The 22,705-nt window shown below is 44.4% G+C and overlaps 1 long non-coding RNA gene across 1 annotated transcript; it reads right to left on the bottom strand.

Annotated features, from left to right (window-relative positions):
* Positions 1–317: 317 nt before the first annotated feature.
* LOC121137075 lies at positions 318–21,897 on the bottom strand. The gene is made up of 3 exons (XR_005874294.1): positions 20,826–21,897; positions 1,244–1,366; positions 318–1,144 (listed from the first exon to the last, which is right to left on the bottom strand). It is a non-coding gene; the product is annotated as an uncharacterized LOC121137075 (long non-coding RNA).
* Positions 21,898–22,705: the final 808 nt, after the last annotated feature.

Raw genomic sequence — 22,705 nt, 5'->3', positions numbered from 1 at the left:
TTGTTATGGTCCATAGGACCTCCCAAGGCGGTTGCTATGCTCTGCTTGTCACTTGACCGTAAAGCACACCCAGAGCCGTAAAGCACAGCCCCGTGCTGGGTGTTGGTGCACACCTTTAATGCCAGCACTCGGGAGACAGAGGCAGGTGGATCTCTGTGAGTTTGAGGCCAGCCTGGTCTACAGAGCGAGTTCCAGGGCAGTCTCCAAAACAATGCAGAGAAACCCTGTCTGAAAAAAAAAAAAGCACAGCCCCTCCAGCTAACTTCTGATTGGTTCCTTGCCACGAGGAGGGCATCTGACCTCCTAGTGACCAGGACAGGAGTAGCAAGCACATGTTAGCCTGTCATGGCTGCTAAAATGGAAGGGGGGGGGGCTGGTCACTTCAATGGGGCTTGGGGACAATAACTTGACTGTCTAGCACCCTCCTTCCAGATGCACCCTTTGGAAACCCTTCCAACAGCATATTTCTTTAAAGCATACTGTGGTAAAAATACATGTTAGATGCCAGGATTCATTTACTTGACAACAAAGCTGTTTCTCAGAATGCCTATTAATATCTGAAAGAATGAATGTTCTTGGAATAGTCCCTGGGAAACACGCTTTGGAGATTTGTTTAATAATTTTTAATTGGCTCCCAACTAATAAGACCTAAAGTTGTGAGCTAGAGACTGTAGTAGGTGTAGAACAGATGATGATGATGATGATGAATGAGGTGGATGAGGAGGAAAGGTGAAGAGGAGAAGAAAGAAATGGAGGAGGAAGGAGAAGAATGAGAAAACTATTGTATGTGTTTCACAATGCAGAGATACCCAGCATGGCCTGAAAAAGACCAATGAGATGGTGGGCACTTGTGTAACACAACATTATCTTTCAGGACAGGTTGCCATGGACTACAGCAGTTGCTCAATAACACAACAATGTCCAAATGGTCTACAGGTCACCTCAGGTTTCTTAGTCACTATGTCATTGGGTGAGGCCATGATGTGTCCTGAGAGATATGAGTCATTTCAAGCTGCAGTAGTGACAAACCTGTAGGAAACTCTCCCTTGTCTTTCTCTTCTTCCAGCAACACTGCCTCAGATAGAGAAGGCGATGCTTCCTGAACTCATTAGATATGGGGAGGACATGTGGAAGACAAATTGCCCTAGAGAAACATAATGGACTTTAGGCAAAGGAGAAATACATGAGAACATTTTTGCTAAGTCACTGTGTTTAAAAAAATAATTACAAAATAGTAACTTACGTGTGTCTGTGTGAGTGTATGCCATTGCATGGAATCCAGAAGAAAGCCTCAGATCCCCTGGAGCTGGAGGTCTAGGCAATTGTGAGCTACCTGTGTTGTTGATAGGAACTGAGCTTGGGTTCTCTGGAAGAGCAGCAAGCGCATTTAATTAGCCACTGAGTCATTGTTAGCCCCTTAAATTAATTAAGTTGTACACAAAATAATTTTATGATGGCATTTTCATATGCATGAATCAATATAATTTGTTCTTATTCGTCTGTTTTCCCCACTTCCTCCTTTTGCTGGTCCCTTTCTTCTCTTCAGTTTCTCCCGAGTTTCCTCGTCATGTTCATCCTATCACCTTCTCATCCTCCAAGCCTTTAAGATCTTTGCTTCCTCTTTCATAGTCCCCTTTCAACTTCCAATGGTGTAGTACCTTGAAAACCAGTGTATTAGGTACCAGGATTTGCTTACTTGACAATAAAGCTTTTTCTCATAATACCCATTAATATCTGAAAAAATACTGAACATACAGTTTTAAGTACAGGCTCTACATATAATAGAAACGTATTCAGAACAATAGAAAAAGGGGCTTATTTTTCTTAACACAATGACTTATAATCCAATCCACTTTCCTGAATATTTCATGATTGCATTTTTCTTTATAGCTACATAAAATGCTACATTTCACCATCATTTAATCTGTTGATAGACATGTAGGCTGCTTCCATTTCCCCAATATTATGACTAGTTCAGGAATAATCATGGCTATGCAAATATCTGTATGGTATGTTGCAGGTCGTCCCCTGTAGGCAAAGTTTCTGTTCCGCCTGGTCCCGCAGCTGTTTAGCCACAAATGAGCACATAGAGGCATCTATTAATTATAAACTGTTGGCTGATGGTTCAGGCTTTTTACTGGTTAGTTCTGTCTTAATTGTTAATCCATAACTATTAGTCTATGTATTTTTACATGGTTTTATCTTACCAGAGTGATGGGGAAGTCCTGTGTATATGTCAATAAAGCACTGTTGGCCAATAGGGAAGCAAGATAGGTGGAACTAGGAGTCCAGGAGGACTCTGGGTAGGAGAAACACAGGGAGTCACAATGTAGCCTGCCAGAGAAGTAAGATGTCTGGAACTTTTCTCCGGTAAAAGAAATACATAGATTGGCAATTATGGGATAAATACTTTGTTAAGAGAAGCTTTTTCTTTTGAGGAGCCTTTCCGCCAGCCTGGTTCTTGATCTGCATCAGTCCCAAATAAACACACAGGAGGCTATATTAATTATGAAGCTGTTGGCCTTGCTTGTTTCTTACTAGCTAGCTCTGACTTAAGTAATTACCCCATAATTGTTAATCTAAGTATGTCTCTTACCGGAGAATAGTTCCAGGCTTCCTACCCCCATGGCGTTACATGTTGACTCTCTGTGTTCCTCCTTCCCAGAGTTCTCCTGGACTCCTAGTCCCACCTATCTAGATTCCCTATTGGCCAGACAGTGCTTTATTACAAATGCACAGGACTTCCCCAACAATACTTAAGTCAGAGCTAGCCCGTAAGAAACCAAGCAAGCAGCCAACAGCTTCATAATTAATACAATGTCTTGTGTGTTATTTGGGGACTACAACATGGCAGAGCCCAGGCAACTGGTGGGGAAAAACCAAAGCTGCTGGCAAGAAAAAGGCTTCTCTCTACACCAGAGAACTTCCAGCATCCTATCTTCCCAACAGCTACATCGTGTCTCTCTGCCAGCTTCTCTCTTTTCTCTACCCAGCATTCTCCTCATCTGGTAGCCCTGCCCATACTTCCAGCCTGGTTCCTGGTCAATCAGTGTTTTATTCATCAACCAATGAGAGAAACATATGTACAAAATGACATCCCCAGTCAGTTCCCCAAAGGTTCATGTATTTGAACACTTGGTCTCACGTTAGTGGCGCTGTTTGTGGAGATTTAGGAGGCTGGAGAAAGTATATCACCAGAGGTGAGCTTCGAGAGTTTAAAAACTCTCGCTCTTTTCCAGTTGTTTCTTTTTTCATGCTTGCAGTTTACCAGCTCTGCAGTCATCAAAGTTGGAAACCAGAGACCTGACTCCGGCTCTCCATTCTTTCCCAGCCTCACTTCAGCTGTCCTGGCTCTACCCCTCCACACCTGCTCTGAAACTGGTGTTTCAGCCTCTATCATTGATCATTGCACAGCAGCTACCTTCTTGGTAGCATCTCCCCCATCCCTCTCAAGCCCATCCTTTAGTCAGCCTTGGGCATGAAATTCCTCAAGCTCCCACAGTTCTTTATTTAAACCTGTCAAACTCCGTGGGTAAGATCAAGTCCAGACACTTCTCCATGACCCAGGACCTCTGCAGTCTGCTCCTTGTCCATCTCTGTGGAAAACTGTTCACACTTTCTACCTATTAGCAGGGGTGCACTAGCAGTAGAAGGAAACACTCCTCTTGAGGTCTTTGTTTTTTCCTCTGGGGAGCATCCCAACACCACAGCACTTCTGTGGGCAGAGCTGGCAGGGCAACTGTTGCGCAGTCTCATGCACTGGACTTTTTGATTCAGTGGCTTTACAATACACAGAGTGCTGGGAGGACAGCAGGGTCCCTGGGGGAGGTTGCCAACAGTAGAGTGAAGATAGTCAGGTTGCATACCTGCTGGGACACTTGCCAACTGTGTGGGACTGGGTAATCTCTCCGGTGTCTGCATTTGAAAGTAGATAAATGCCTCTAAAGTGTCCCAGGGTGGACCAAGGAAGTTGCAGTAATTGCTACAACTTTAAAATTCTACTACTCAGTGTTAGGAGTGGACAGAACTTGGGGACACTTTCTATGGAGACCTGGGGGAGGAAGATCAAGGCATGTATGAGTAATCATGCTCTGCTACTCATTTAGAAAATCTCTCTGAGAAAGTTATTTCTTGTAGCATGATCTCTGGCTCTCCCTGGAAGCAACAATGTTAAGCTAGTTCAGTCATTAGACTCATTGTCACTAGCATCCTGTCAGCAATACAACTCTGGTTTATGAGCTATGACTTGCCCCTAAGTATCATCTCTTTTTCCCTCTAATGTGCTCACCAGGGCACACATCACTGAAGATGACATCACTGGCCCTTACATCAGCCTCCCTCCCTCACATACTGAGGGGAAACAGGCTGATTGTGTGTGAGGAGCCGCCCTCGCTATCGCTATTGCCGTTAGAAGATGGCGCTGACATCCACTGTCAGTTGGAGTTAACTGTCGCTGTCAGTTGGAGTTAACTGTCGCTGTCAGTTGGAGTTAACTGTCGCTGTCAGTTGGAGTTAACTGTCGCTGTCAGTTGGAGTTAACTGTCGCTGTCAGTTGGAGTTAACCGTTTAAACTGTGCCTCTCCCGTGACGTCATCTGGGGTGATGTGCAAACCACCAATCCCGGCTCTACACATCTCACTCGGAGCTCCTAGGCTTATATAAGGGGCTGGGTTTCTTAGCTTGGGGTCTCCCTCTAAGAAGCTGATCATCTATCTCTCAAGATGCATTAAAGCTTTACTGCAGAAGGATCCGAGTGTTCTGCGTCGTTCTTGCTGGCGAGACGGTAGCGCGGGACATCTGGTGCCGAAACCCGGGAACTCTTCAACATCGCCGGCGCCGCGGGAGACCCCTCGGAAAACGGGGCGGATTCAGAACTGCAGGGACGTAGGTTCAGAGAGGTATGCTTTATCCTGAACAACCCTTTTCTCGACTTTGGCCTTAGTTTGTCATCACCGTGGGACGGGTCAGTGGAGGCTTTGGTGCTAGTCCTGTTTGTCCTTCTCCTTCATCGTGGCTGGTGCTGACAGAACGGCGCTGTCCGTCTGGCGCTGTCCGTCTGGCGCTGTCCGTCTGGCGCTGTCCATCTGGCGCTGTCCATCTGGCGCTGTCAGTCTGGTGCTGTCAGTCTGGTGCTGTCAGTCTGGTAACGGAGTTGAGCGCGTTTTTTAGATAAGCTGTCAGCGCGATGGGGTCGTCACAGTCAGTGGTTACAGCCTTACAGACTGTGCTAAAACAAAGAGATCTTAAAATTGCACCACGAACACTTCAAAATTTTGTGAAGGAGGTAGATAGAGTGGCACCATGGTATGCTTGTTCCGGGTCCCTCACTGTGGCCTCATGGAACAAGCTAGGTAAAGAACTAGACAGGAAGCATGCAGAAGGAGATCTCTGCTTAGGTACCAAAGCCATTTGGAAGCTAGTTAAAAACTGCTTGGAGGATGAGGCCTGTCACCCTGCTATAATAGAAAGTCAGGGAACCTTAGAGGAAGTTCAGGATAGCATGTCAGAAACTGAACGGAGTGAGAGAATGGGAGCTCGCAAAAGAAAAGACATGTCTAAGAAAAAGGCCCTCCCCAGGAAGTTAAGAAAGGGGGAGAGAAAGAAGGGAGTTATCATTCACCCCTTAACAAATCTAAGAAAAAGAAAAAGCCAGAATCTAGTCTATACCCTGCAGTAGAGCTAGAAGCCTTGGAGCTAGATAATTCTGATTCTGACACTCTGGATTCTAGCGAAGAAGGTGGTCTAGAGGAGGAGGTGGCACGGTATGAGGAAGAAAGATATCACCCTGATAGACACCGGCCACTGAAAACAAAAATGAATGTGAGGCCACCGCCTATAAATCCGGCGGGCTCACGCCTCTCAGCGCCTCCGCCATATGAGCTTCGGCTGAATACTGGTACTGACTCCTTTTTACCTTTAGAGGAACGGAGAAAAATACAAATGGCTTTTCCAGTATTCGAGAATGTGGAAGGCGGAAGAGTACATACCCCCGTAGATTACAATCAAATTAAAGAATTGGCCGAATCCGTTCGTAATTATGGGGTCAATGCTAACTTTACCACATTACAGGTGGAAAGGCTTGCTAATTTTGCCATGACTCCCACTGACTGGCAAACGACAGTGAAAGCAGTGCTTCCCAACATGGGACAATACATGGAATGGAAGGCTCTCTGGTATGATGCAGCCCAGGCACAAGCTAGAGTTAATGCCACGGCTGAAGATGAGAATCAGAGGCAGTGGACATTTGAAATGCTGACAGGTCAGGGTCAACATGCCCTTAATCAAACCAACTACATCTGGGGCGTCTATGGTCAGGTGTCGGCCGCCGCTATTAAAGCATGGAAGGCCCTCACAAAAAGGGGAGAGTCCAGTGGACACCTTACAAAGATTGTCCAAGGACCCCAAGAGCCATTTTCAGACTTTGTGGCCAGAATGACAGAGGCCGCCAGTCGCATCTTTGGTGATTCAGAACAAGCTATGCCCCTGATTGAGCAACTTGTCTATGAACAAGCAACCCAGGAATGTCGAGCGGCTATCGCCCTCGCAAAAGCAAAGGTTTACAAGATTGGCTCAGAGTGTGCAGGGAGCTGGGGGACCCCTAACCAATGCAGGACTAGCTGCCGCCATTTTACAAACGCACAGGTATAGAGATTTATCTAATCGAAAAGCTTGTTTTAATTGTGGGAGAATGGGGCACCTTAAGAAAGATTGTCAAGCCCCTGAAAGAACAAGAGAATCGAAGCTTTGCTATCGTTGTGGTAAAGGTTATCATAGGGCTAGCGAATGCAGGTCAGTCCGGGATGTAAAAGGGAGGCTTCTGCCCCCTATTGAAGAATCCAAGGTACCCCAATCAAAAAACGGGTCACGGGGCCCATGGTCCCAGGGCCCTCAGAAATATGGGAACCAATTTCAGAAAAGCAATCAAGAGGAAGTAGAGGTTTCCGAGGAACCTCCGGAATGGACTTGCGTGCCGCCTCCGACTTCTTACTCATGCCCCAAATGAATGTTCAACCGGTCCCAGTCCATTCCCCTGGACCTTTGCCCCCTGCCACCATTGGGCTTATTCTGGGCCGTGGCTCCTTAACTTTACAGGGACTCATTATATATCCTGGGATTGTTGACCCATATCATAAAGAGGAGATTCAAGTTCTCTGTTCTAGCCCTCGGGGTGTATTTTCTATAAAGCAGGGAGATAGAATTGCACAACTGGTGTTGCTGCCCTCCCTCGGGGATGGAGAAACCTACACTTTACAAAAAAGGGCTATGGGATCTTCTGGAAGTGATTCAGCCTATCTGGCTATACCCCTAAATGAGAGACCTACAATAAAATTGTTAATTAATGGAAAAGAATTTGAAGGGATAATGGATTCGGGAGCAGACAAAAGCATTATTTCACTCCATTGGTGGCCGAAGTCTTGGCCCACTGTTGTTTCATCTCATTCTCTACAAGGTCTTGGATACCAGTCCTCTCCTGCCATCAGTGCCTCAGCCTTAACCTGGCGGGATGCTGAAGGCAAACAGGGATGTTTTACCCCTATGTGTTGCCACTCCCTGTAAATTTATGGGGACGAGATGTGTTACAAGCCATGGGCATGACCCTAACTAATGAATACTCCCCCAGGCATCAGCCATTATGGCAAAGATGGGGTATACAAATGGTAGAGGCTTGGGTAGGCAAGAACAAGGCAGAATAAAACCCATTACACAACACGGAAATCGGGGTAGAAAAGGACTGGGTTTTATTTAGGGGCCGTTGAGGCTTCACGACCCATACCATGGAAAACAGAGGAGCCGTTATGGGTCTCTCAATGGCCTCTATCCTCTGAAAAATTAGAGGCTGTCACAAGATTAGTGCAAGAACAGGAACGGCTGGGGCATCTAGAGCCTTCTACCTCCCCATGGAATACACCAATTTTTGTTATTAAGAAGAAATCTGGGAAGTGGAGATTACTCCACGACCTGCGGGCCATTAACAATCAGATGCATCTTTTTGGCCCTGTTCAAAGAGGCCTTCCTTTGCTTTCTGCACTTCCTCAAGATTGGAAGCTTATTATTATAGATATTAAGGATTGTTTCTTCTCTATTCCACTTTACCCACGGGATAGACCAAGGTTTGCCTTCACTATCCCTTCTCTTAATCATATGGAACCAGACAAGAGATTTCAGTGGAAGGTACTGCCGCAAGGCATGGCCAATAGCCCAACAATATGTCAGCTATATGTGCAGGAGGCTTTGGAGCCAATTAGGAAGCAATTTACATCTTTAATCGTTATCCATTATATGGACGATATTCTTATTTGTCACAAAGAGTTAGATGTTTTACAAAAGGCTTTTCCCATGCTGGTGGCTGAATTAAAACAGTGGGGATTAGAGATTGCCTCAGAAAAGGTTCAAATTGCAGATACAGGGCTCTTTTTGGGCTCAAAGATTACTCCCAAAAATATAGTTCCTCAGAAAATAGAAATTCGCAAAGACCACTTACAAACATTAAATGATTTTCAGAAACTTCTGGGAGATATAAATTGGTTGAGGCCCTTTTTAAAAATTCCATCTGCTGATCTAAAACCCCTCTTCGATCTCCTGGAGGGTGAGCCTCATATCTCCTCACCCAGAAAATTTACCCCTGCCGCCCACCGAGCCTTACAGATGGTGGAAGAGGCCTTACAGGAAGCACAATTACAACGAATTGAGGAGTCACTACCTTTTAATCTGTGTGTTTTTAAGACAGCTCAATTGCCAACTGCAGTCCTGTGGCAACATGGACCATTACTTTGGATTCATCCAAATGCTTCCCCTGCTAAGATTATTGACTGGTACCCTGATGCTGTTGCACAGCTCGCGCTTCGCGGAATAAAAGCAGCTGTTACACATTTTGGCAGGGATCCTGATTCCTTGATTGTGCCTTATACTGCTGCACAAGTTCAGACCTTGGCAGCCACATCTAGTGATTGGGCAGTTTTAGTTACTTCCTTTTCAGGACAAATTGATAATCATTTTCCAAAGCATCCAATTTTACAGTTTGCCCTAAACCAGGCTATAGTGTTTCCACAAGTGACAGCTAAAGACCCACTCCCAGATGGGACTGTGGTGTACACTGATGGATCAAAAACTGGTATGGGAGCTTATGTGGTCAAGGATAGGGTTATATCTAAACAATATAATGAAACTTCACCTCAAGTTGTAGAATGTCTGATAGTACTGGAGGTTCTTGAGGCTTTTCCAGGACCCCTCAATATTGTATCAGATTCCTCTTATGTGGTTAATGCAGTTAATCTCCTTGAGATAGCTGGAATAATAAGATCCTCCAGCAGAGTTGCTAACATCTTTCAGAAGATACAAGCTGCCTTGTTAAATAGGAGATTTCCTGTTTTCATTACCCATGTCCGAGCACATTCTGGACTCCCAGGTCCCATGTCCTTAGGGAATGACTTAGCGGACAAGGCTACAAAGCTGGTGGCCGCTGCCTTGTCTACCCATGCACAAGCAGCAAAAGAATTCCATAAGCGCTTTCATGTGACGGCTGAGACCTTGCGCCGTCGTTTTGCTCTATCCAGGAAAGAGGCTAGGGAAATTGTTACTCAATGCCAGAATTGCTGCGAATTCTTACCTACTCCCCACATGGGAATAAACCCACGTGGCATTAGACCATTGCAGATGTGGCAGATGGATGTTACTCATATTCCCTCTTTTGGAAGGCTTCAATATGTTCATGTTTCTGTTGACACCTGTTCTGGCGTAATGTTCGCCACGCCCCTAACAGGGGAAAAGGCCTCATATGTGATTCAACATTGCCTTGAGGCCTGGAGTGCTTGGGGAAAACCCAGAATTTTAAAAACAGACAATGGACCAGCATATACCTCTCAAAAATTCCGACAGTTTTGTCGGCAAATGGATGTTCAGTTTAGAGCCTGATAGGCCAAAAGAAATGGTAAAATGGAAAGATGTCTTGACTGATCTCTGGAAAGGCCCGGATCCTATTCTTATAAGATCCAGGGGAGCTGTGTGTGTTTTTCCACAGGAGGAAGAAAACCCCTGTGGATCCCTGAAAGACTCACTCCAAGAGCTCCTTCACAACTCCAGAATAAGAAGGATGGAGGCCAAGTGGGTGATGAAGACTCTCCTACTCGGGATGATGGTTCCTAGTATGATGGGAGAGTTACGGTGGGCCATCATGTCTACCTTCCCCCTACCGATGCCAGTGATGCAGAATGCCCAGGTGTTCCCTAGATTTTTCACAAATAATAGAGAGTTGGGGCTTGCCTTTTTGCCTTTAGATCCTCAGATACAGAGTTTTCAGGATGAGAGAACCTTGTCATTAGTAGGAAGCTTGTGCTTTACTGTGATTTCTTCATTAAAGGATAATTTTATTCATATGGATCCAGAAAGATCTAATGCTAATCCTTTTGAATTAATGGAAGCTGTACTGATCTTTCTCCTATGATAGTGAGAAGGGACAGATTACTTTTGATTGGAAAGGGGCATTAGGCAACAGTCTGAGTGAGGGACAGAGCTATGGATCATCTGATTGGTCCTCCTCCAATGTTAAGTATACCCCTTTTAAGAGAACTAATTATTCAGCTGCCCTTTATTTGGGTTGTGAGTAATGATACCTTAGGTAAGAATCAGAAAGAAATAAATTGTTCTGCTTAGAATTGTTTTTATGCATTATGCTGGGATGCTATTAAGCACCCTTTTGCTTTGGTAATGCGCATGCCTCGATTTATTCCAGCTCCTGTTGAGGCGCCAAGTAATTTGAGTTTGTTTAGGGAAAAGCGAGATTTTTGGGATCTCTGCTATTATTGTGGGCCTGATAGCCACCGCCGCGGTTACTGCTTCGGTTACCGCCTCGCCCTTGCACTTTCTGCCACTGTGCAGACAACTCAAACCATTAATGAACTATAGGCCACTGTGACCATGGTCCTAGATAAACAGGCCACTGCCAATTCTCAGATACAAGGAGGCCTGATGTTGGTAAACCAACAGATTAATTTGGTTCAGGAACAATTGGATATATTGTGGCAGATGGCCCAATTGGGATGTGAACAAAGTTGCCTGGCCTTTGTGTCACTTCAGTACAATATGAGAATTTTACAAGAGCAGCTAACCTGTCACAAGCTCTGTCTCAACATTTATTACAGAATTGGACTTTGAGTTTGAGCAGACACTCCGTGAGTTGAGAATGGCGATCCTGCAAGTGAATTCGACGCATCTGGATCTTTCTCTGATGGAAGACCTCTCCTCCTGGATTTCATCTGCATTTTCTTATTTTAAGGAATGGGTGGGGGTAGGATCATTTAGCCTAGTTCTCTGCTGTGGAATAGTGTTGATGCTTTGGATGGTGTGTACGCTCAGAGCCCAAACAAAAGGAGAAAGTGGTGGTGGCACAAGCACTTGCTGCCTTAGAACACGGAGCATCCCCTGACATTTGGTTAACCATGTTAAAGCAATAGGTCGCTGGCCTCCCAGCTCTTGCACCCCACGAGGCTAGTCTCATTGCACGGGATAGAGTGGGTAGGCTTCAGCAGCCCAAGGAGTTGCAAGGCTAAGCACTGCACAGGAGAGGTTCATGGTATAACGACTTTCTCCTGGGAGATAAGTCATCTTGCATGAAGGTTCTATGTCATGATCTCCTTCCCCCAGAAAAAAGACATCGGACTGGTCAGGACTTCCTCTGGGGATAAGACCCTGGAGAGGAGCTTTGTACATGTTCCGAATTTGCACATGGGGATTTGACCTCTATCTCCACTCCAAAGTTGTGGGTGTCCTATTGCTTCAAAAATAAATGAATAGGGGGAGATGTGAGGAGCCGCCTCGCTATCGCTATTGCCGTTAGAAGATGGCGCTGACATCCACTGTCAGTTGGAGTTAACTGTCGCTGTCAGTTGGAGTTAACTGTCGCTGTCAGTTGGAGTTAACTGTCGCTGTCAGTTGGAGTTAACTGTCGCTGTCAGTTGGAGTTAACTGTCGCTGTCAGTTGGAGTTAACCGTTTAAACTGTGCCTCTCCCGTGACGTCATCTGGGGTGATGTGCAAACCACCAATCCCGGCTCTACACATCTCACTCGGAGCTCCTAGGCTTATATAAGGGGCTGGGTTTCTTAGCTTGGGGTCTCCCTCTAAGAAGCTGATCATCTATCTCTCAAGATGCATTAAAGCTTTACTGCAGAAGGATCCGAGTGTTCTGCGTCGTTCTTGCTGGCGAGACGGTAGCGCGGGACAATTGTGTCCTGAACCAGAAGGTTAGAGATGCCCTGTTTCTTGCTCTGTAACGAGAGTAACTCTGTCCAAAAGAGCAATCTAGATTTCTGGCATGAGTTCCCTGTCCAAATGCATGGAATTTATTGTCATATGACTGCAAAATGTGATAGATTCTTGTCAGAACTAGGTCAAATCCAGGTCTGACCCAAGACCCATTGTCTCCCTACATGCCATCTGATCACCTCTTACAACTTCTACAGACCTGGTTACAAGGAAGATGGATACTGCTCCCTCTCTGCCCTCCTCTGAAAAAGTAGCTCTACTGCCTTTTCTCCTATCCTTAATTCTTCATTGTTATTTAATTGTACAGCTTCAAGGGAAAATGTGATAAAGTTAATAAAGCCATACTGCCCTTTTAATTAGTTTTCTTTTTATAACTAATTAAATCATTTCTTCTTTTAAAGATTTATTAATTTTATATGTACACATGTGTGTGTCTGAATGTATATATGTGTACCACCTATATGCAGATGCCCACGCAGGCCAGAAGGTTTTAGATCTCTTGGAACTGGAGTTGTAGGCAGTTGTGAGCCACAGTGGGTACAGGAACCCAACACTGGTTCTCTGGGAGAGCAGCCAGTGCTCTTAACCGAGGAGCCATTTCTCCAGCCCCTAATTAAGCGACGTTTTAAAAGTTTTACTTTATTTTATATGTATGAATGTGTTATCTGCATGTGTACCATATGTGTGCCTGGTGCTTTCAGAGGCCAGAAGAGGATCGACTGGAACTTGAGTTACAATCGTGAATCACCAGGAGGGTGCTGGGAACTGAAAGCATGTCCTCTGCAAGAGCAGCAAGTGCTCACAACCACTGAGCCTTTTCTCCAGCCCCTGAGTAAATGATTTTTGATAGCTTTATGCTTACCATACATTTGGAGTAGTCAGAATAATAATCTCTGAAAGACAGTGTGAACTGAATGGCACTTATTTGACCATAGTGACAGGAGACAAATGCTGTCGTGCTGCAAAGCCACGAAGTTGGGTACAGCCATTGTCCCTTTATTTCTCCCTGCCCTGGTTTCAATATGTCCCCTACAGTTCATGTGTCAGAAGCTTAATCCCCAGTACAATAGTGTTGGGAGGCCGTTTATGTATGGCCTGTGCCTTTGTGGGTAGATGGAAGTCCTTATCTTGGTGGTGGGGGTTGACTATAGCAAGAGTGGGCTTCTGCTTCCCCCATGGGATGATGTATTTAGATTCTCAGGAGATGCTGACACCTTGATATTTTACTTGTTAGACTCCAGAACTAAGAGGATTACAAAGTGAACTTTGCCAGTCTGTGGTGTTATGTTGTAATAACACACACACACACACACACACACACACACACACACACACACACATACAAAAACACATTAAGGAACTACTAAGTTTGAAATTCATGATAGTCCCAGGCAGGTTCTCCTGATGGGAAGAGCTAATGACCAAAAATCTAAGCTACTTGGCATACATCCATTCTTGGGAACTCCATGCTGCTGGCATCTTACTGTCTGTTGGCAGACTAGGAGAAGGATGGGACAGAAGAAGAGATTGGCTATCTGTTGTGTCATGTGTTCATTCACTGATTATATTCTGAGGTATCTGATGGTTTCTGCATTCATTCCACAAACAGTTACTGAGTGCACATTATGTAAGGGCCAGGCTCTATGTGAACTAGACACTGGCGGCCTCACTCTCCAGGAGGCTCCTGATGTTGTTTATCTGACAAGTCAACCAGATGTAGAAAATGCCAAACGAGTTCTGTAGAAATGGGTGCCTTATTAATAGTATAATTGGAGGTATAGTTAAATAAGTATTTGGGCAATTATTTTTCAGTCTGTCTTCCCTTTCAGACTAAAGTCACAGAAGGATAATGATCCTGTTTCCATTGTAACTCTCACCCCAATAGCTAGTCCATGAGTAATGACTCAGAAAATATTTCTGAGGAAGCAAAGGAAAGATGAGCAGGGAAAGAGGGTTAAATGGGGAAGAAGGAGAAGGAAAAGGGGAATGAGAGAGAGAGGGGAGGGAGGAGAGGGGAAAGTAGCCAGTCTCCCAGAAGAAGGGTGAAATGGCACTGTGAAAAAGCTGGAGTGTGTGCAGGAAAGCCAGGTAGAACACAGAGAAAGAAAGGAAATGGTCAAAAACAAAGAATGTCAAGGCCTCTGGTGCTGAGCTGTGCTGCTGGAGGGGTTGTTCTTTCTCCATCTGGAAATCTCTATGGCTGTGTATGGCTGTGCAATGTCGAGGTGTCTTCTGACCCAGGCTGAGGCGTCTTGGCTCACCTGAGAGGTGAGCTCCACCTCTGACAAGAACCTAGGATGCCTTGGAAATGAGGCCCGTGCTAAGGACTGTGCAGTCTGGACTCAGGATGAGCTAGCTGCCTCCAGCCTATGATGCCCAGAGTCCAGGCTAAGTGTCTAGCCTACGTGTCTCTGAAGTGCAGCTAGGTGAGGACTATGCTAAGAAGGACTCAATACACAGGTTATTTTGAAACCTCCCTAGACCCTTGGCATAAAAATGTCTTTGACCTTGGTTCTCATTTTAGCAACAGTAGCTCTAAATCTGTACCTCTCTCACTCTCTTAGGTGCCTTCCATTTCATGTTGAACTTTGATCTGCTTATGATAGAAAGCGCATCTCCCACACTAATACAACAGTGGCGTCTAGAAGTCACAAGCCTGTTTTCAGGAAGGACTCGAAAACAGGCAGGACTCAGGACAGGTGTGCTGTGTGCCAGTCCTGCTAGTATCTTCACTGTAGGTTTTCCTCCAGCCCTTGCACCACCCCTACAAAGCAGGAGCTATGGTCCAATGTTGCAGGTTACCTGCGTGGTCACCTACCGGGTTGGCAGGCGGCAGAGCCGCAGGGCAAGCCTGTCCAGGTCAGGGAATCAATGTTGTTAAAATGTTTAGGTTTATCCAGTAATGAGACACAGACCGTGATTCAACGATCCCACGTGGAGTTTATTGGTGGATGGGGAGGAAAAGGGGGTGAGAGGTAACCAACCTGTGCAGAGCAGAGAGAGAGAGACTGAGAGAGATGAGAGTAAGAGAGAGTAAAAGAGTAAGAGAGAGTAAGCGGGCAGGGGTCTGTCCTTTAAAGAGGTCCTTTGCACCTGCGTGGTTCTCATGGAACTCTGGGCTGGCCAGAGTGTTGCCTGTGTGCATCTTGCCAGGTAACAGGGCAGGTCAGCGTAATGCCTGAATCTTTCAGTGAGGATGGATGCAGGTGGCTGTCGGAGACTCTTACAGAAGCCTCAGGGCTGGCTTTGATCTTGGCCCTTGATGATACCCGGATGGGAGTCTGGGCTTTTCCTAATCTATCTCACCTCTGTGGGTCTGTCTGGTCTTGAGGTCATGGCAGGGTTTTGACAGGGTCAACTAGGAATGGGGTAAAAGGTGACTGGGTAAAGGTCAGTGTAATTAGTACAAGGACCCATAAGAGCTCCCTGTGCAGGGACAACAGAGTGGAGGATCCGACTGTCCTCCGAACTGGCCTGTGGATAACCGGGAGAGGCAATTGCTTGTGCAAGCACACGCAGAACTTGAGAAGGGTCTGCAGAGGGAAGGTTTGTGAGGTTAATTCTCTTTGTTGTGGCAAAGCATTTCTTTTCCACGCCCACGTACCTGGACTCTGACCTGACTCTCTGTGGCCACCAGGCCTCCCACTCAGGGGACACTCAGTGAGTTTATGCTGGACTCACTATCTTTGTCCCTGTACCTGGGGGCATAGAGAAGCTCCCATACTTGAGGATAGGGCTTTGCTGTTCCGTGAACCTGGTCTCTCCATCTGCCTGAAGAAGAGAGCCGCATCCTTCGTGAGCTGATAGCAGGGGCCATCTGAGCAGAGCTATCAGAGACTGCATAACGGCCTCAGAGAGAGAGCCGTGGCTCATCCCCCACCCCCCCATCCTTATCCACCGTCCAGGGACTCTGCTTTCACAGGGCGCATGGTAGCTTACCCCCAGTCTCCATTTCTCTCCCTTGTGGCTGTTTGTGTCTCATACATCCTGACCTTTTCTCTGCCACACAGTGCCGCCTTCATGCCTTTCCCCTCTATTCTCTCAGGCCTAGCATGGTCCCTCTGGCTTCTCACCTTTCAAGTTCAGTTTCTACATGAAACTGCTTTCTTGTATATGCTACAGCAGGGACTTTCTAAAAGCAAGAGTACGTTTGGGCATGTTACCTCTTGTGATACTCTGCAAACCATTGTCCTGTGTGTGCTGTTAGGTTCAAAGCCCACCGTGGTAACAGTCAGAAGTAGAGTGTGTGTGTGTGTGTGTGTGTGTGTGTGTGTGTGTGTGTGACAAGAAGACAGGGCAGATCAAAACTAAAGGAGGCAACTTGCATTCAACTGAGCAGCAGCAAGGCTTCTCTGAACAAATGTCAGACATGGCAACAGACGTGTGTGAGTCATGAAAACATGTTGAGAGGTTCACGTTAAGATTCAATGAATATTTATAGCAAACAGCACAGAACTAGGACATACAGCAATTCGTTTTTAAATTTCCTTAATTATGTGGGAGGGGGGGTGTGCGTGTGTATGTGGGAGTCTGAGGAGGTCAGAAGTTAGACCCCCTGGGACTGCAGCTACAAGTAACTATGGACTGCCTGGTGTGGGTTCCAGAAACCGAACTCTGGAAAAGCAGGAAGTGCTGCTCTCGACTGCTAAGCCATCTCTCCAGGCCACAAGTAAATACTTCTTAAAAAGTGGCAGTCATCCCTCAACTCATTAGGAGATTTTTGTTGTCATCCTTATGGTCATCTGTCACCAGTGCAGTCAGCTCAGGGATGCAGGGCAATTTGTAGGCCGCCACAGAGGAGATTGGCCTGGCCCTCAGATAAGGTAAATGTCACTCAGGCCATTGCCAAGCACAAGCCACACTGGGTGATTCTTTCCTTAATGCATTCAGTTTAACCCCAGTTAAGGGAGGGGGGCGGGAGGAAGCGAACCCTGTGTGCACAGTACAAGGCGTAAGAACTCTCCAGGGCAAACAGAGTCCCTCTCAAAAGTTACTGTTTCAAACTACAAACAGAATCCTGGAAACCATCTGCACTCCTAATGACAGAAACAAAACAGCAACACAAAGCAAACAAAAATAGTTTCTGTTATATCGTTTATTTATTTTTTGAGTTACTTTTGTTTTGCATATTCACACACCCACTTAGATATGTGATTTCATTTGAAGACACACATAGATATGTAACTTCCTTTGAAGGTGATCACATAGCACTTTTTTAAATAAACCATTCCTATTACTTTTGGTTTATTTTCCTTTCTCCTCTGTTCCCTTTTGCTCCCAGGTTTATTCGTGCACACGGACATTTCTGACATTTCCTATTACCCATTCCCTGCTCTGAGGAAATGCTTGTCTGCCCTGGCGTCCTTACCAGCCGTGTGGGAGTCTTGCTGAAGGGTATGCAGGGAGCACACTTTGCCCAGGGCTTAACACTGGAACAATGTGCCTTTGTCTGTTTTTGCTGATACATCTTTTTTTTTTTAAATTAACATTACTATAAAAAAGGCAAAAAAATCATACGTAAAAATTAACCAGTCATCTTAATGAGCTTCTATACAGTTAGACATTCTGAAGTTCACACTGGAACTTCACACTGGCCTTTATATTTTCAATTCACATTTTAATGCACTTATCCAACAATGAATCTCCCCAATCCATGACAGAACTAGAAAACCAATTAACTATATCCTTATTCATAATCTGTGTCTATTACCTGTATTCAGTCCTTCCTCATTCATTCATTCAAAGTGTGTGTGTGTGTGTACAAACGCACACATGAAGAACTCTGAGTACTACTTGCAGAGGAATTGGTTATTTCCTTTCACCATCACAGTTCCAGGGATCGAATACAGGTTGTCAAGTTTGGTGGTAAGTACCTTTAGCAGCTGAGCAATTCTACTGGCTCCCTGCCTTAAAAAAATAAACAAACAAAAAACCAAACTCTTGGTAAGATCTATGTGACCTGTTGCTCAGCTTTGGATGCTGTGGAGACTGGCCTGCTTCTAGGATCTCAGAGAACTTGTCTGTATTCTGCAAGGGACCACAGCATGTTGTTATGTGGTGATATCTTGCACAAATAAAGCCTGTCTAGGGGTCAGAGAATGGAGCTTGCCACTAGTTAATCATAGAGGTCTGTACAGACAGGCAGGAAGTGACATAACTGGGTATTAACAGTATATAAGCAAGAACAAACAGGATATCGCTTTCTTCTCTGTGGAGATGCTTAGGAAGTAAGGTGTGCTGTGGCAAGCTCCACTCTCTGACCCCCAGACAGGCATCATTTGTGCGAGATATCACCAAATTGTAATGCCTCAGACACTCTTCTCCCCAGCTCTTTTTTAACTTCCAATCTTTGGACTTTCTGTTCAATCATCAGGAGGGAGACCTCCTCAGGACCAAGGTTCTGTGAACGCACTTCACAGAATATGTTTGTTCTGTAACTCCCTGATTCACCGACAGGATTGTCACTCCTCATCCTCTCAGTGACAAGGCTGTCCAATCACAGCAACTGGACCATGTCTGTTGCTAATCTTCTTGTCCCCCAATATTAGAATTTCCCAAATTCTTAGAATGCTTGGAGGCTAAAAATAAGAAAGTCTGTTGAATCAATGAATCAGTAATAGTTTATTGTTGAATTTAATAAAATTACAGCCTATCTCAAAGGCTAACAATGTGTAGAAGTATGCACACAAACACACAAACACATGACTCATTAAAATTGACCATTTGTGTTAAAAGAAAATAGCCACATGTAAGAAAACTGTCCTATATGCACATTCACTGTCCAGAATACAATAAAGTTAGAAATTAACAAATAAACCAAAGCAAAATCTACACTCCTAAAATATGAAAACGTACGTCTAGGAATCTTTTAGTGTGTAGTGGAATGAAACTACTTGGAAGTGAGCCACACTGTAAGCAGCACACATGGGCCCAGAACAGCTTTCAGAAAAACAAACAAAAAACAAAAACAAAACCCCTCTGTCCTAACTCATACTTTTTAAACCATAAAAATTGTGGGGGAAAAACAAACAAAATAAGGCCAAGCAGTAAGAACTGAATTAATTACTATAGACATAGAAATTAATAACATTGGAGTAGAGGTAGGGTACTCAGTAAAACCTATGAGAAAACCACAAACTTGGCCTGGGACTGTGTAGCTCAGTGGCTGAATGCCTGCCTAGCATGCAAAGCTTCTGGCTTTGAACACTAATTTTGAATACAGACACACAAGGCCACAAAACAAACAACAACAAAAAACCCAAACACTATAAGAACTGAAACAGATGAAAAAAATCACAACAGATTTTTTTAAAGTTAAAATTATTTGGGGCAGGGTGGGTGCTGGAGAGATGACTCAGTAGTTAAGAGCACCAGCTGGCTGCTTTTACAGAGGACCTGGGTTCAATCCTCAAAGTTATTCATTACTCCAGTTCTAGGAAATCTGACACTGCTTCCAACTTGCCTGGGCACCAGGCACCTGCACAGGCAGACAGGCAAGCAAAACACTTATACACATACATTAAAATAAAACCTTAAATATTTGGCTAGATGGTACATACCTCTGATCCCAGCACTCAACAGACAGAGGCATATTGGATCTCTGTGAGTTCAATGCTAGCCTGGTCTACAGAGTGAACTCCAGGACGGGCAGAACTGTTACACAGAGAAACTCTGTATTGAAAAACCAAAAGTCAAAACCAAAACAAACAAAAAATTGGCTAGAAAATTAATTTTCAAAAGAGACAAAATGCTTAATAGGTGATATCAGACAAAGTCTAATTTTAAAAAGTAACACTGAGTTGGAGGGGATGGCTCAGGGTTTGAGAGCACTGGCTGCTCTTCCAGAGGACCTGAATTAAATCCCAGCACCCACATGGTAGCTCACAATTGTCTGTAACTCCTGTTCCCGGGAATCTGGCACCCTCACACAGACAAACATGCAGGCAAAACACCAATGTACATACAATAAGAATAAATAAAATATTAAGAAATAAACCTAACACCACACATAACTTTTTACCACTAAACTTGAAACTCAGAAAAAAGAATGTTTTCCTAAGAAACTACAACCAACCCAAATCTGTCTAAGAAGTAGGAAATAGGAATAAAGTCATGACCATTAAACAAACCCAAGTGTCAGTTTAAATGTATCCCTCCCCCTCTAGCCTGTGCAAAGAACACTAGGCAAAAACATCCAAGAATCTCTTAACTGGTAAGCTGGGCATTGATTCCTTGTTGTCTACCCTGCCCCCAATCTGGGATCATACCAGAGCAGAGAGGACAGATCTCAGCCCTGCAGGGAGAGGCCAACCAAACTGCTAAACAAGAAGGCAACTCAGTAATGTCTTCAAGGGAAAGAGACAAGGGAGGAATTGTCAAAATGAAGTTATGCTTAGGTGTGGTGGCTCATTGAAAGTAGTCTACCACTTGGGAGGCTGAAACAGACAGACTGTGAATTGGGAGTATCTTCTGCTACATGGCAAGAACTCATTTCAAAGCCAAAATAAAAATGGAGTCACCTGTGCCAGTCCAGGAACCAAAGGTGTGGATCTTATATATACTCACCAGAACTAAACTCCTTCCAGTATACTTCATATCATTCAGTTCCTCTCCTGAAGCAGAGGCAAGAAAACTCTAAACATGTTCTCCATGGTCCATACTCATGGATCTATGAAAACAAAACAGGACCCACATGCAGCTGATTTTGTTGGATGCTTCTGGCTGTGGCTCCATGCTGTGCTCTGATTCTTTCAGCTTTAACATTGATCACTTTTCACTTACACCACTGACCATCCCTTTCTCCTTTCTCAGTTTTCTCAGTTCATTTTCTGTTTCCTCTGCTTTGGAGCAGACTCCTGCTTGTTCTGCGTAGGCATGATAATCACTCAAGGAGTAACTATTCAGTTGACCTTCTCGTTCCTCTTCAAGGCTGAAGGCACAGAGATAAGTCCTAACCCTGTAGTCACCCTGGACACCAGGGTCAACAAAGTCCTAAGAACAGACCTCTCCTCTTTGAAATGAGGACAGTTATCTAGGATAGTGAGGCCACACCCTGAGGACATCATCATTCAGGAGTCAGATTGGTCCCGGACAATGAAAGTTATAAAAATGCATTTTTTATTTTTTATACAGAGTCTCATTATATAGACCAGGCTGGCCTTCAGACTCCTTGAAATCCACCTGCCTTTACCTCCTGAGTGCTGGAATTAGAGTTGTGCATCACCAGCCCTGGCTTTTAGCGATATCTGATTGGGCCACTTAAAGACGCAGACCTGAGACGATGACAACTTGACATATTCTTGCTTTTTGTTCCAGTCCTTCCTCCACTTAAACCTACAACTAAAACTGTAGTAGCTCACGGGTCACTGGATCTCATTATCTGTTTCATTTCCCAGTTCAATGATTAAGCCTGTCTATTACTCCTTTAATAATAATATAGCAATAATGATAATAAAAGATAGATTTATAGTCTTATACAGACTTATTAAACATGTCATTTTAAAAAGGCTGTAAGAAGAGCAAAATTGAAACATTATATATGATAGAAGATATTAATAACAAAATGCTAAATAATGTCAGAAAATGTTTGCATTTGCATATATATTTTTCACATTTATATAAATACACATATATACACATACATGACAATATAAAACAGGCAATAGAATACTTGCCTTCAGATTATGTTAAAGACTAAATTCCCCAAAATTTTTGCATTTGAAAATAGGACTTCTTTCTTTATTTTTGCTTGTTCTTTTATTTATTTTTTTAATTTTAATTGAAAGCAATTCACATCTAATATATTCTGATGACACTTTTCCCCTCCCCAAACTCCTCCAAGATCCTCCCCACCTCCCTTTCTACCCAATTCCACAGCCTTCCCCTTTCTTTAAAAAACAAACAAAAAGCACAAACCACGAACACAAACCTCATGAAAACACAAAAACAGAAACCAAAATATACAAGCCTAAGACCAACAAGACCCCCCCAAAAAAACAATGTCCAAACAAAAATTGAGGCAAATACCACTGAGTTCATTTTTGTGTTGGCCACCATGCACGTGGCCTACCATGATTTATATGGTTAATATACTCAGTGAAACTCCATTGGAGAAAACTAAACTTCGCATTGCCTGTGGGTATTAATTACAGAATCCTTCTTGGTTAGGGGTGGGAGCACATGATGACTTCTGCCCCTCAGCACCAGGACCTCATCCGGTTTGAACTTGTGCAGGTGCTGCGTATGCTGCCACAGTCTCTGTGAGTACATACGTGCATTCGTCATGTTTTGTCTAGAAGACACCTTTTCATTGGAATCACTTATCACCTCTGGCTCTTACAATCTTTTTCCCTCCTCTTCTTCACAGCTCCCTGAACCCTGAGGGGAGGGGTTTGATGAAGGCATCACTTTTAGGACTGAGAACTTCAAAGTCTCTCACTCTCCGC

Source organism: Mesocricetus auratus, unplaced genomic scaffold, assembly GCF_017639785.1.
Source record: "Mesocricetus auratus isolate SY011 unplaced genomic scaffold, BCM_Maur_2.0 Super-Scaffold_100676, whole genome shotgun sequence".
Classification (NCBI taxonomy): Eukaryota; Metazoa; Chordata; class Mammalia; order Rodentia; family Cricetidae; genus Mesocricetus; species Mesocricetus auratus.
Note: the sequence above shows the minus strand (reverse complement) of the source record. Positions and strands in the feature narration are given on the sequence as shown.